We start from the raw sequence: 12,891 nt of genomic DNA on the forward strand, positions 1-12,891 counted from the left end.
GTCCTCAAGAATACTAGTGTGGCTTGATCGTTTTCAAACTCTTGGATTTAACATTTCCATTAATTTAAATTCTGAAAATAATACTTTGCATTTATATAGTGCTCTTACCTGAGATCACAAAGTATTTTGTGATGGCATTGTTCTCACTTCACAAAATAAAGATGAATGCCAAATTTCAATAAAATACAAAATAGTTGTATAATTTATGAACCCTTTAAAATGTGATTTACAATGCTAACAGATTAAACATAACTGGACTGAATGTTACTATAACATGCATCATTTGATGAAATCATTGTCAATTACAAAGGGGGTTTTGCCTAACTGATGACTGAGTGATATACTATCTCCCTTTGAATTTGAGTCTGAACAGCCTCCTCTGGAAGAAAAAAAACACATCTGGGGAGATACATGATTTATTGAGAAATATTCTGGAACTGTTCCCAAAAACGGAGTGTTATGCTTCAGTGATTTTATAGTTTGCTTAATGGAAAATTGAACTGTCTACTTGATATAAGTGATGCAATGCATATTTTTACAGATTTTAGCATGTTCTGAGTACTTGCCTGTTACTGATGGATATGTAATACTTTCTTTTAAATGAGTCTTTAAATGCATTTGATTATAATTCTTCCCAGTTACATAACTTCCATAATTCTGTTGCAATTAGAAATGTACCACAATAATTATGGATGGATGACTCTGCACTTCTTGTGCCTATTGTATTTATTATTAGGCACATTTTGTGGAAGATAAGATGTTTGTCAAAGGTGTTAACTTCAGGAAATTGATTCACAGACAACAGTATGAAATGTGCCAGAAATCTTTGTATATCCGTATTATTATGAAAAACTATACTTACAGAATTATACTTTGCTGTTACTTGAGCATCATGTATTTCAAATGTTCATGTTGTCTTCACAAGTGAAGTGTGTAGGTGTTTTGCATAATTTTATTCAAATATGGTATTTTGCCATTTAGTCAATGACATGTGTTTGGGAAATCATTCCAGCTACATGAAGAGAGTGAAGTACTGACACTTCCTCAAAATAGGGCCAAGAATTAAAACAAATCATCCGAGATTGCTTCAGAACAATCTACATCCATTCCCCTCCTTCAAGAAGCAAAAATAAGGGGAAAAGTCGGACAAATCCTGCTCACCTTACTCATGCGATTAGTCTCATGGAACTGGAAGAACACCTGCATGCTTAAGGAGAGCAAGATTCCTGTGAAGCTTTTATTTTTGCACTGAGACTTGAAACTGCTCATATTTCATTACTCTATTCATGCTCCAAAAATTATAATCCCACAGCTGACAATTATTCCATGTGTATTTTATCCCTCCGATTGGCATTCATCTTTATTACATGACTGTTCTTTAGTTATCTGGAAAAATTGCAGGGCTTTGGAGTTGTGTTCTGGCTCCACTCCAGCTCCAGGCAAAAACCTGCAGCTCCACTGTTCCAGAGCTGCTCCGCGCTCCAGCTCCGGGCTCCACTCCAAAGCCCTGCCTTCAACTACTGAGTTTCTGTACAGTGTAAGTTTTCTACAAAATATATCCAGAATTCAGACCAGTGCAAAAATATTCAGACTGCTCCTCAAAGATGATTTGGCAGCTTCATCTAATTCAGAATATAACAGCTTGCTGCCCATATGAGATGGATCATTCTGAATACATTACACCAGTGATCACTGTGACTGCCCTTTTTTCTGTTTGCAATTCAAAGTGTTTGCCATGATCTACAAAGCCCTGGTCCCGTAAAATGCAAATTACCTGGGATCTTTTCTTTTTATCATGGCAGTTAAGATCTGGGTTACTCTTGCTGACAGTTACTGGAGTTTCATTGTCCAGGACTAGTGGCAGGGCACCGGATGGTAGTGGGTTTGGGTTGGGTTACCAGATGTCCCGATTTTATAGGGACAGTCCCAATATTTGGGGCTTTTTCTTATGTAGGCTCCCCCCACCCTCTGTCCCGATTTTTCACACTTGCTATCTGTTCACCCTAGGTTTGGGCTTAATGTCAGAGCCTGTGTGAGACCTGCAGTGTAGACATGTTCTCAGTTGTGTGTTCCTGACTTCAGAATTCTGCTATACTTGCGAACCATCAAATTTGAGTTTAACAAAGCTAGGACAAAATGGAAGGCATATTTGTTTGCACAGGCCTTTAATGTAGCATTGTTGCAGACTTCTGATTTACTAATTTAAACTGTCACTATCTTACATTTGTTTTAATTGTTATAATGTCACTAACATTGTGCTGGCACTGCTTTAATGAAACTATTGAAAAGGTAAGGATTTCACTTCTGCTCACTTTTTCCACAATAGAGAAATACAGTTCTTTATCGGTCACAACTGTGAGAGACTGAAAAGACTTTATACTCCAAGAGCAAATAAATCACCAAGTTCTACCTTTCCCTTTTAGAAGCTAAGCTGCTTGGCTTGTAGACTGTCTTAGAGCAGCCGTTAGCATGTGGCCTTCCTATGATACACTGAAGTGCACACAAAAAAAATTAGTCTACTGTGACTACAGGTAGCTCTGCTAGCAGTTGTAAATCAGCAGGCTTCTGCTTCATCGTAGATAGGACAGACTATAGAAAACCCCAGGAATTCACCAAAGGAATTTGAATAGGGGCTTCAATAAGAGTGAGGTGGAAACAGACTGTGGGAATATGCACACATCTCTCCCCATTAATTTATGTTTTGTGTATACATTCTCTTCAGAGCTCTGATTCTTACAAGTACTGTGGTTACAAACCTAGACCTTAGGGCCCGGATTGGTTTTTGCTCCTTTTAGGAATAGTTATAATAATGTTTTTGCCAAGACAGTAAAGAGAGTGATTATAATTTTTGGTCTTTCCAATTTGTTGTCAAATTTAGAAAATAATCTGGAAGTTGTATATATGCTTTTCAGTAGGGTTCAAAAGAAGGATAAGTTAAATGGTCCGTTTAAATTTGTTTACTAGACAAAAAGTATTTGTGTTCACATGGCAACAAAAGTGATGGGCAGAATGGGACTTCACCTCTTTGGGCTGCTATAAAAGAGGCCATTGGGAGATGTCTGGAAACCCAAATGAGTTTGGGGGAGAGGCAGCCAAGCAAATTGATGGCACCTCCTTGTGGCGGATGTCCAGTGCAGGTACTCCATAGGAAAGGCATCCAGTCACCAGATAAATGGCCTGGTAAAGGACTTAAAAGGAGGTGCTGGACAAAGGAACAGAATGGGGGAGGGGACCTGGGGACTCCTATGATTGGTATGATGGAGCCAATCCCTCCCTGTTCTTATAGCCCACCTTAGCCCTCCTACGAGGGTAGTGGATGGAAAGGTCCAAGCCATGGGCTGGTGGGGGAACCTGCATGGAAAATGAAAAGAGGCTGGTGGAAATCATGGGTAATGATTTGAATAAACGTGGATTTGCCTACACTGTGTGCTTTATCTGCTGAGTAGTCTCAGACATCTATATAATAAAGTTGCAGCCTGATTAAAATCCACATCAAATGTCTCCTGTCCTTTCGGGTTTCGCCAGACAATGTCTTCATCTAGAACACCCTAATATGCCCTTATTAGCCACTAATTCTTGTGGTACCTACAGAACAGAATCCTTTTAAACTTACACATATTTTAATTTTTGGGTTGCAAACTCCTGAACTTTACATTGAGTATCTATTTGTAAACAAGTTTTTCTTCAGAGTCTGTCTAACATCACATGCCTATTGAATCCAGTCAGGATTTTGTAAAATCAAAACTTGGCAGGCAATAGGCACCATCTGTGTTGCCCACTAGTTTTCTGTCATCTAAAAATACAAAATAATCTAAACAGTGAATGCAGGTTGCACATCCCAAATGTGTGTGTTCTTTCTGTGTTTCAGTCTCTGTGACTAAATCCATCTAAAAAGTTTGAGAAATGTACCACTAACTTGCCCTCCTGATCTACCCTCCAGACTGTGTGTTCCATGTCCATTTTTCTGTATGAGCAAGAGAATTTAGAGTATTGGTTCTTTTCGTTATCAAGGATGCTGTGGGTGTTGTGTCAGTTCTAGATTACTCATTTTTATAAAACAAATTTAAATATGCAGCCCCACTGGAGCTTGACCATATTTTCCTTGCTGCACTGAATGGGGAGTCTGAATAAAATAACATCTAACCTCTAAGGATATGAAATCAGCTGGACACACTAAGAGGAGGAGTTTCCCCCCCCCCCCCCGAAGTACCCATTCAGCACAGTGAGGGACATTGACTGGCAATAGCAGTAAGATGCAAATAAATACCTGTGGAAGAAATAGGGCAATTGGAGGACATGGAGGGTTCAAGATATAATAGGATGGAGAATAAAAACGGGGAGGGGGGAAAAAGAAAATAAATAGGAGAGAAATGAGGGAGAAAGGTATTAGAATGGCATAATAGATTACTCCTGGGGGAATTCTGAACCACTGCATGCATGCAGAAGTCATGTCCCCAACATATTTCTTTGATTCACCGCAAAAAAAATGACATCTGATGAGAATCTGCAAGAATGGTTATGCACTCCTCCCCAGCAGCACAGGTGCACCATTTTGGGTGCCCAGAGCAGCTGGCAGGGAGGTAAATCACCACGGGAGGGGCTTGGGATGCCCCAGCTACTGGCTCCTACCCTGTGCCAGGCTCAGCTGCTAGTCCCACTGGGCTGGGTGGGGAAGGATGAGACTTCCTCTCCCCCTGCAAGGAGTGGCTGGGCTGAGTCAGACAAACCTCCCCCAGCTGCACAAAGCTCCACAACCCCACCCCTGCTTCCTGCCCCCATCACTCCTCAACCCGGGGAGAAGGGATCACTGTATGGGGAGCCCAACCCCCATGCATCCAGATCCTCCATTCCCCGAGCCCCTTGCACCTGGATCCCAACACCCAAACTCCTATGATACCAAGATGAGCCACTTGCACCTTAACACTCCTCGCCAAACTCCATCCCCTCACATCTGGACATTGCCCCCCCCCCCCCTTTGCAGGGTCCCATTCCTTCTGCACCCGGAATCCTCCAATGAGCCCCTGTGCATCAGATTCCCCTGCACCTGGACCTCCCATCGAGCCGCCTGCACCCAGATTGCCACACACAGAACCCTCCTACCTCACACCTGGTTTCCACACACCCCCTCAAGATCCTCCATATTTGGATTCTTCTCGGTTGAGTCGGCCTGCCCCATACCTGGATTGGGGGCAAGGGTCAGGCATGCGTTTGAGACTTTTTCACTTTTGCTTGCTATCTTGGTGTGCCTGGCACAGAGGGGCAGGGCCCCAGGGTGTTTCTGGGGCAGGTCTGGCCCTTGTGCTTGTGTCAGGGTCAAGTGCAGCCTCACTGCTGAGTCCCTGCCACAGGGGTGGGAGCTGCAGAGTGATCTCCCACCTCCATGCAGCCAGTGGCCTGTACTCCCCATGGCAATGCTGGAGCCTCTGCATTTATTTATTGACGAATAAAATATGCAGAATTTTAAAATATTGTGCACAGATTTTTATTTATTTATTTTGGGTGCAAAATTCCCTCAGGAGTAATAGACGAGGAGAACAGAGGGATTAGAAGAACAGGAAGAAATGAAGATATCTTACATTAGAGAAAAAGCAAGAAAGATGTACACTAAAAATGGAAAGGCTGCACTTAAGATTATTCTTGGTTGTACTGCTGTTAAGGGCAGGGGTTTTCGTTAATTCTAATAGCAGCCCCAGCTAGCATTTCAAGCTGTGAAGGGATAGAAACTTCATTTTCCTAGTTCCACCTTTCATAAAATCATGATCCATCCATTAATGTTCTCTTGCTCTGAAATAATGCAAATCCTTGATAAAAGGCTTTCACTCTAAAATGCCGTCTCTCCAAAACGTTACTGTCTGCCTTCTGACACGACACAACACTATACTGTACTTCGTAATTACACTTAGTTATTACAAACATGAACATGGCCAGACTGATCTCACACAGCTCTGCTGGGAGCCCATTCATTTCATATTGCCTTTCAGCATGTCTACCCTTCCCATATGTCCCCCACAATGGACATGCTCTTGCGTATTGCACATATCAAACTCTTGTCCATCCCATTCTTGTTGATGCAAGAGTCTTTTCCTCTGTATTGCCCATTAACAGAAATAGCTGTCCTACTGGGAACATGTGTTCAGGTCAGTGCAGAATAACAAGGAGAACCTCAGAAATCAAAGTTTCATATTTGATTTCAAAATTTCATGATTTTCACTCCAAAATGAGCAAGTCTGGAGTGAAAAATCTCAAAACATTCCAAGTTTTTGAAGTTCAGAATTTTTCTGACAAAAACCACTTGCATCTGAAAAAGACAAAATGTCAGTTTGCCACATTTTTGTTGTCAACGTTGTTGCATGAAAAATGAACATTTTAGGTAATAAAATGGTTTGGAACTAAATGATTGCTTGTTCATTGGCTGTCTCATCTAAAAACCTATCTAACCTGTCTTGCTGCCCTGTATAGATCTTTTTATTTATTTAACTTGGTAATTATATTTAACTTGTGACAGTTTGTGTGAAAGATAAAGTACAAACAAGTTCCCAGTTCTGTAAATTGTTTGTTGGAATAGTCCTTACTTGACCTTGAAGTTAATACGACTTCTTATTTTGAAGTATGGACTACTTTTGTGTGTAAGTGTTTACATGATCATGCCCCAAATGTGTATTGGATTGTTTAGGAATCCTCTGGTTTGTCCGAAGATATCACAATTATCCAATTGTAATTTTCTTTCTCATACATAATCAGTTTAAGAATTAACTCAAATAAACACAAACACATGGTAGATGCTGTTACTTACCAAATATTTTAGTTAAAATTGTACATTTTATTTATATCTAGCAGATAAATGTTTACTTTATGTAGATCAGACATATTAGCTGCTAAGTAGGTGCAGATCATTCTTGTGCTTCTTCCATATTTTTTCTTTTTCCATAAAAATGGGGAGGTAAATCCCTACTCATTTGAGACAAACTGTACTTAATAATAGTGCGTATTGCATGATATATGATCTGCTTGGCTGTCATATCAAGGTTACCTGAGTCACTTCAGCATCAATGCTAGGTGTTTAGAAAAACTACTGTTGACACTAGAGTACTTTAATTGTCCATTGAGACCTACCTCTTTTCAATGTTGCTTCAAGGCATTTTGGCTCAGTTCTGAATCAGTGAAGCAAAATTGGAGCATCTGGATGCAGTGTCAAAATAGCCCAGGAAACCTCAATGCAGCACCCGAGTGAATAATCTCAACATAGAATACAAACGCTGCATTAGTGATTGCTGGAAGGCTACAGTTCATCGTTCTCTGAAATGCACTGCAGAAAAATGATCAGAAAATCTAAATGATATTACTTTTTCTTTATATCTTTTACTTTTCAAACAAAGCACCCAAATATGTTCGGATGGTTGTTAGGCATTTCATTCTAATATTCTGATTCCCAATAGGTTTAATCCATTGGTTCTCTCCCTCCAGAACAGATGAATGAAACTCATAGTTTCTAATATATGAACTGTGAGCCTAAAAATAGGTATCCTCTGGATGATGGTTCCTCTGGGTTTCGTTACTGGAAGATAGAACATGATGTTATTTTACTTGTCAATTAGCAATGTAATATATATTCTGTAACAGTATGTACAGTGTCTTCATTTTTGTGGATTCTATGAAATGATATTTTCTTTGCTTTGTTTTTCTCTCATAGGTTGGTGATGCAATTTTATTCTGTTGATTTAACAGCCCATTGTAAGTAAATCTTTTTGTTTCTTCTGAATCATACAAGCTTTATACAGATTGATTTATTTTGTTTGGATTAACTTTGAAATGTTCCTGCATTTAACTGATAAAATGGTCCTTTGTACATCTTTGCTTCTTTCTCTTGGGGTCAAAATTGAGTTCAGTGCCAATTTCCCAGAAAATTGGTGAACAGTTAAGAGCCATTTGACATCTGTGGCTCCAGATACAGGCAGGAGCAGCTTATGTGAGACATGGGGCCACCAGGTCGGGACGTATAAATGCTAAAACATGCTAAATATACCACCTAATACCAGTCCTCCCTCTGAATGCCACCTCTCATAGCTCTGATCCAGATGACCTACAGTTTTATGAATGTGCATAACTGGAGTTCAGGAGTGGGGTATAGCAGCTGCATCTTGCAGTTTCCCTCCTGGTTGCCTTTTTTCTGGATGTGCCTATAGGGGATGATTCTGCCCAGGATCAGGTCTAAAAATCTGCTGCATCATTTGGGCCTTTATTTATATATATATATATATATATATATATATATATATATATATATATATATATATATATATATATTTCAAAAATGAAGTGCAAAAATAAACTACGGGAATATAATTAATTGCTCATTGACATTTAACAACTGAAAAAAGAAATTGTGATTCACACTCCACTGCTCTGTATTCCATATTACTGTTATAAATGCAGTACCAAATGAATTCAGGTTGGAGCACTTCAAATAAGTGTGACACTTTGTCTAACATGTCTAACTACCATTAATTTAGTTAGTATTCATTGTAACTACACCGATCATAATGAATTCATTTAGCATTAAGGTGAACATTATATATCCTTTTAGTAACTCCATTGTAATTCAGCAATAATTAATGTACATATTAAATGAAGTGTTACCACACAAAGCTATTACAGAGCTGTGTGTGTTCATTTTAAAAGCTTTAAAACAAGTTATGTTTGTTCTGATCAGTATGTTTGGTGTTCTCAGAATGCTGCAAAGATAACTTCTAGAATTCCATAAGGTGATTCATATTTGGAGCCCCCTATTAACCTTTATGAAAGACTGCATATTTACATGTGTCTATTGATCAATGTATAATTTCATCAGTAAGACAGGTCATATCCTGCTGTAGTGATGAATGTTGCTTCTCTTTGTTATATTGCGAGTCCAAGACAGAGCCAAAATCTTCTAAGAAACCTGAGAAGGAACATTTTGTAATATATTTTGTGTATGTGAATAATAATAATACTTGCTGGTGGCTGGCCAGGGAGAGAAGAGGGAGGTTACTGCTACTGTCTATTAAAGGAGAGCTCTTACTCAATGGGTAAAGGGCCTTTGTTTTTCGAATGTAGAGACAAGGGTTCTAGTCCTAACTGAGTGGAAGGGTACATGTGCTGTGTCTAACAATTATTCCTGTTATCTGCAGCATGTGGATTTGTTACAATATGTAGCACTGCCTCATGGTTTGGAAAGTCTCATTCCAATAACATGGAAATATAATTCAAAACATTTAAAATATCTTAGTATTATTATTTATAATACTACTCTGGCTTTCTATAGTATCTTCCATTTGAGGATATCAAAATCCTTTACAAACATTAATGTCTTAAGTTTCCTAGCATCGCTTTGTGGTAAATAAACTTGGTTATCCCCATTTTACAGAAGAAGGAACAAAGGCTCAGAGAGGCTAACTGTCCTTTTCCAGTGCCACACGCAGTATGTAGCAGAGCAAATAATTGAATCCATCTCTCTTTTTGCCCTAAATGTGCATATCTCCCTTTAGGACTTAAATAGAAATGATGCGAACTGATGTGAATTGACAGCAGGATATGGCATTACATGTGCCATATGCAGGAATCTTTACCTAGCACATCAGATGGGGAGGACGTATAGTATTAGTTAATAGATTACTGGTCTTGGACTCAGGTGATCCGGATTATAATCTTTGCTCTGCCACTGACTACTTTGGCCCTGATAAGCCACTTAACCTCTCTGCTCTTCAGTTTTCCATTTCTATAAAGTGGAGATGATATTTGCATTCTTTTTGAAAATTCTTAAGCTTTACAGATGAAAATATGTGCTATGTGTTGTTTCATTATCCCCAATTAAATGGACTAATCTTTAGGGCAGAATGTGGCAACTATTTAACTGTTTACAATGTTATGTTCACAGCATATGCACAGAAGTTAGATAAAAATATGAAGTATTCCTCCTGGAAGGTTGCTACATAACACTACTTTATTTGTTAGAATTCAGAATAAGACACAGGAACCCCAAAACAGAGAGAGACAAAACAGGCTGCTCCCTAATAGAGAGAGGCACAACTCATTCCACTTTGTTCTGGGCTGTTTTTTTTTTTCCAGATTACATGCTTCACCACAGAGCTCCCTAGCCTGCACACAAGACCAGGAATACCATCCCCCTTCCCCTGCACTCTTCAAGTGATCACTTGAAAGTCCAATATATTCCTCAATACACCACAAACAACAATACACAAAAGAGTTTGGGACAGGGAAGGAGGAAGAATACTATATCCAACTGAAACTGCCTGAGAATTTGGTACATTTTAAAAATGAATTACTTAATTTCTTCAAAAAAAATGAAGAGCAAAAGCAAACAAATGTTGGTATCTAATAATTGTGATGTAACCTGGGGTTTGTTATCAACAGTCCTGTTTATGATTAGTGTAATTAGAATCCATGTGTTTATCACACATGTTTAGAGAGGATTGATTGTGGCTTCACATAATCTAAGTGGATACTTAAACGTTTAAATGTAGTTCAGCTGCATTTTATGCACAAGCTACTCAGAATCATTGAAAGCAATTTCTAAGGTCTATAATATGGTGAGATAGGATAAAAGTGAGACCATCACATCCATTGTGAGTATTCTTCGTTAGTTTCTGACTGAACGGCTCTTGGTACTAATTTTAAGTGTCATTATCAATGCCTTACCTTATTATAAGGTTACACTTTTAGTCAAAATTGTCTTCTGTTACTCTAGTATTTAAAATGCCCTTCTCTGTCTCAGATGATACGTCACGCTTGTATCCAATAATCTACTTCCTGTTTCTTTCCAAGATTGTATCTCAAGTTGTTGAATTCAAATTTAAGTTGCACCTTACTTTAGACACATATCTAAGTGATAAAATCCAGTCTGGCTATGAGACGAGACAACATTGAACCTGTCCATTTGAGGGCTTATAGCAGTCTCTTGCTGCAGGCTGATTCAGGATATTTGTACTCTTTCATCTGTTGACTGCTTTTGTCAGCATCGACCATTGGTACCGTTCTGGAACATTTAGAGCAGATGGTAGGGCTGTCTAGAAATGTTTTCTCAATAGTTCTTATGGATTGCTGCCAGTTAGTTAGGTACTCATTCCACACGGCGAAACATGGGTTCTCTCCCTTGTACCATTCTATGCCATTCCTTCAGGACCCTCATTTTCTAGTATCAATATGAACCCTTTGCTTCACTTATTTGTCAGCCTTGACTTATGAATAGAGTTGGGCAAAAATTTTCAGGTGTAGCTTATTCACTGAAAAATGCCTTTTCAGGCAACCTGAAACTATCTGTGGATTGGACAGACGTTCCCCCAAATAGGTTCAGACAAATGTTTTTTGTTTTTGTTTTTGTTTTTTTGGGGGGGGGGGCTTAAATTCACAGAATGGCTGGAGGAGGAGATGGTGGCAGTCTCCTTATAACTTTTATCCCAGTGGTAGGGTACTCACCTAGGAAGCGGGAAACCTGGAAATTTCCCCTCTGCCTGATGTAGAACAGAGTTTTTAACTTGAATCTCTCACACTGCAGGAGAGTGCTCTGGCCATTGGGCTGTGGGGCATTTTGGTGTCTCTCTCTGTCAATCCCTCCTGTTGAAGCTGTTCCACTTTGTAAAAATAATTAAATAATCATTGGAGCTGGGACTTGAACTTGTCTCCCCAACATAGGGTGACCAGATGCTAAATCCAAAATATTGGGACCGCCGCAGGGGGAGCGCCTTTTCACCCAGCACGTTCAGCGGCGGGAAATAAATCTTGCCGACAAAGAAAGAAGTACCCGCCACCGAAATGCTGCCGAAGCCCGTCACCGACTGAAGTGCCCGCCTCCGAAATGCCGCCAAAGACCTGAACATGCCAGGTGAGTCAAACAATTGAAAAGCCGCTCTCCCTGCCTGTCACCGCTGCCTAAGCCAAAAAAAGGGCTGCTGCGCCTACAACCAAATATCGGGACAAATGGCGTCCCGACTGTATTTCAGTCGGGACGTGGGACAAACCACTCAATAGTGGGACAGTCCCGATTTTATTGGGACGTCTGGTCACCCTACCCCAACATCCTAGGTGAGTGATCTAACCATCAGGCAATATTCATTCATATTCTCACTCTCTGGCACAGTGGTTATTCATAGTCATCCAAAAATATTTTTTGGTGAAAAATGTTTCCATTTTCAACCAAATAAATAAAGGGTTATATTGGTTCTACCTGTACTTTTGGGCTAGACTGTAGTTTGGTGGTATAGGCTCAATTTTTGAGAGAGACTTCTTTCTTTCTTTTCATGCATGCTCCAGGTTAGTAGCATTTCTGCTGTTGGCACTTTTAGTCCATTATTTCTTAAGATACCATAGTTTCTTCAATGGTATTTACAAAAGATAGTTAGATTCATAGGCTCTGGTATAATTTTTCTAATCATTATCTCTTTGGCTTTCATCCCACCATGTTCCTTCCAGGTGTCCACTGATTTCCTTGCTGAGGTCCCAGAGTCATTTTCCTGATTTTTTTTCCTCTTTCCTACTCTCCCAAAACCTTAATGGCTTTTTCAGGTCTTTCTACTTGTTTCCAGATTCCCTTTTCCTGACCATCCCTCTTTATTACTTTTTTAACACACAGAACTTCATCCTGAGAGAAGCCCTGATCCTCTAATCATGTCCATGCAAATGGACCATTGTGGTTATGTGATGCCTCAATGAAGTCAGTCTGGCTTTGTGTGAGTGCAAAGGTTAATCAGGCTGGATGTGATTGCAGGATCGGAGCCTAAGAGTATTTTGGTATGGTTTTTTGTTTTGTTTTGTTTTGTTTAATAAAAGTCTTTGATTTGCTTAGCATAACCAAATATACCGTGGCATCCCAGTGCTGGGGAGAAAAATTGGACAATA

At 39.5% G+C, this 12,891-nt stretch overlaps 1 protein-coding gene across 22 annotated transcripts in view; it reads left to right on the forward strand.

The window, feature by feature from the left end:
* TENM3 (teneurin transmembrane protein 3) overlaps positions 1–12,891 on the forward strand; it is a 2,191,633-nt gene that overhangs the window by 831,743 nt on the left and 1,346,999 nt on the right. For all 22 annotated transcript variants that reach the window (XM_073341694.1, XM_073341703.1, XM_073341702.1 and 19 more), the window contains one exon: positions 7,691–7,731. The gene's annotated coding sequence lies outside the window, so the exon portion shown is untranslated. The remainder of the gene's footprint in view (positions 1–7,690; positions 7,732–12,891) is intronic.

Source organism: Lepidochelys kempii, chromosome 4, assembly GCF_965140285.1.
Source record: "Lepidochelys kempii isolate rLepKem1 chromosome 4, rLepKem1.hap1, whole genome shotgun sequence".
Classification (NCBI taxonomy): domain Eukaryota; kingdom Metazoa; phylum Chordata; order Testudines; family Cheloniidae; genus Lepidochelys; species Lepidochelys kempii.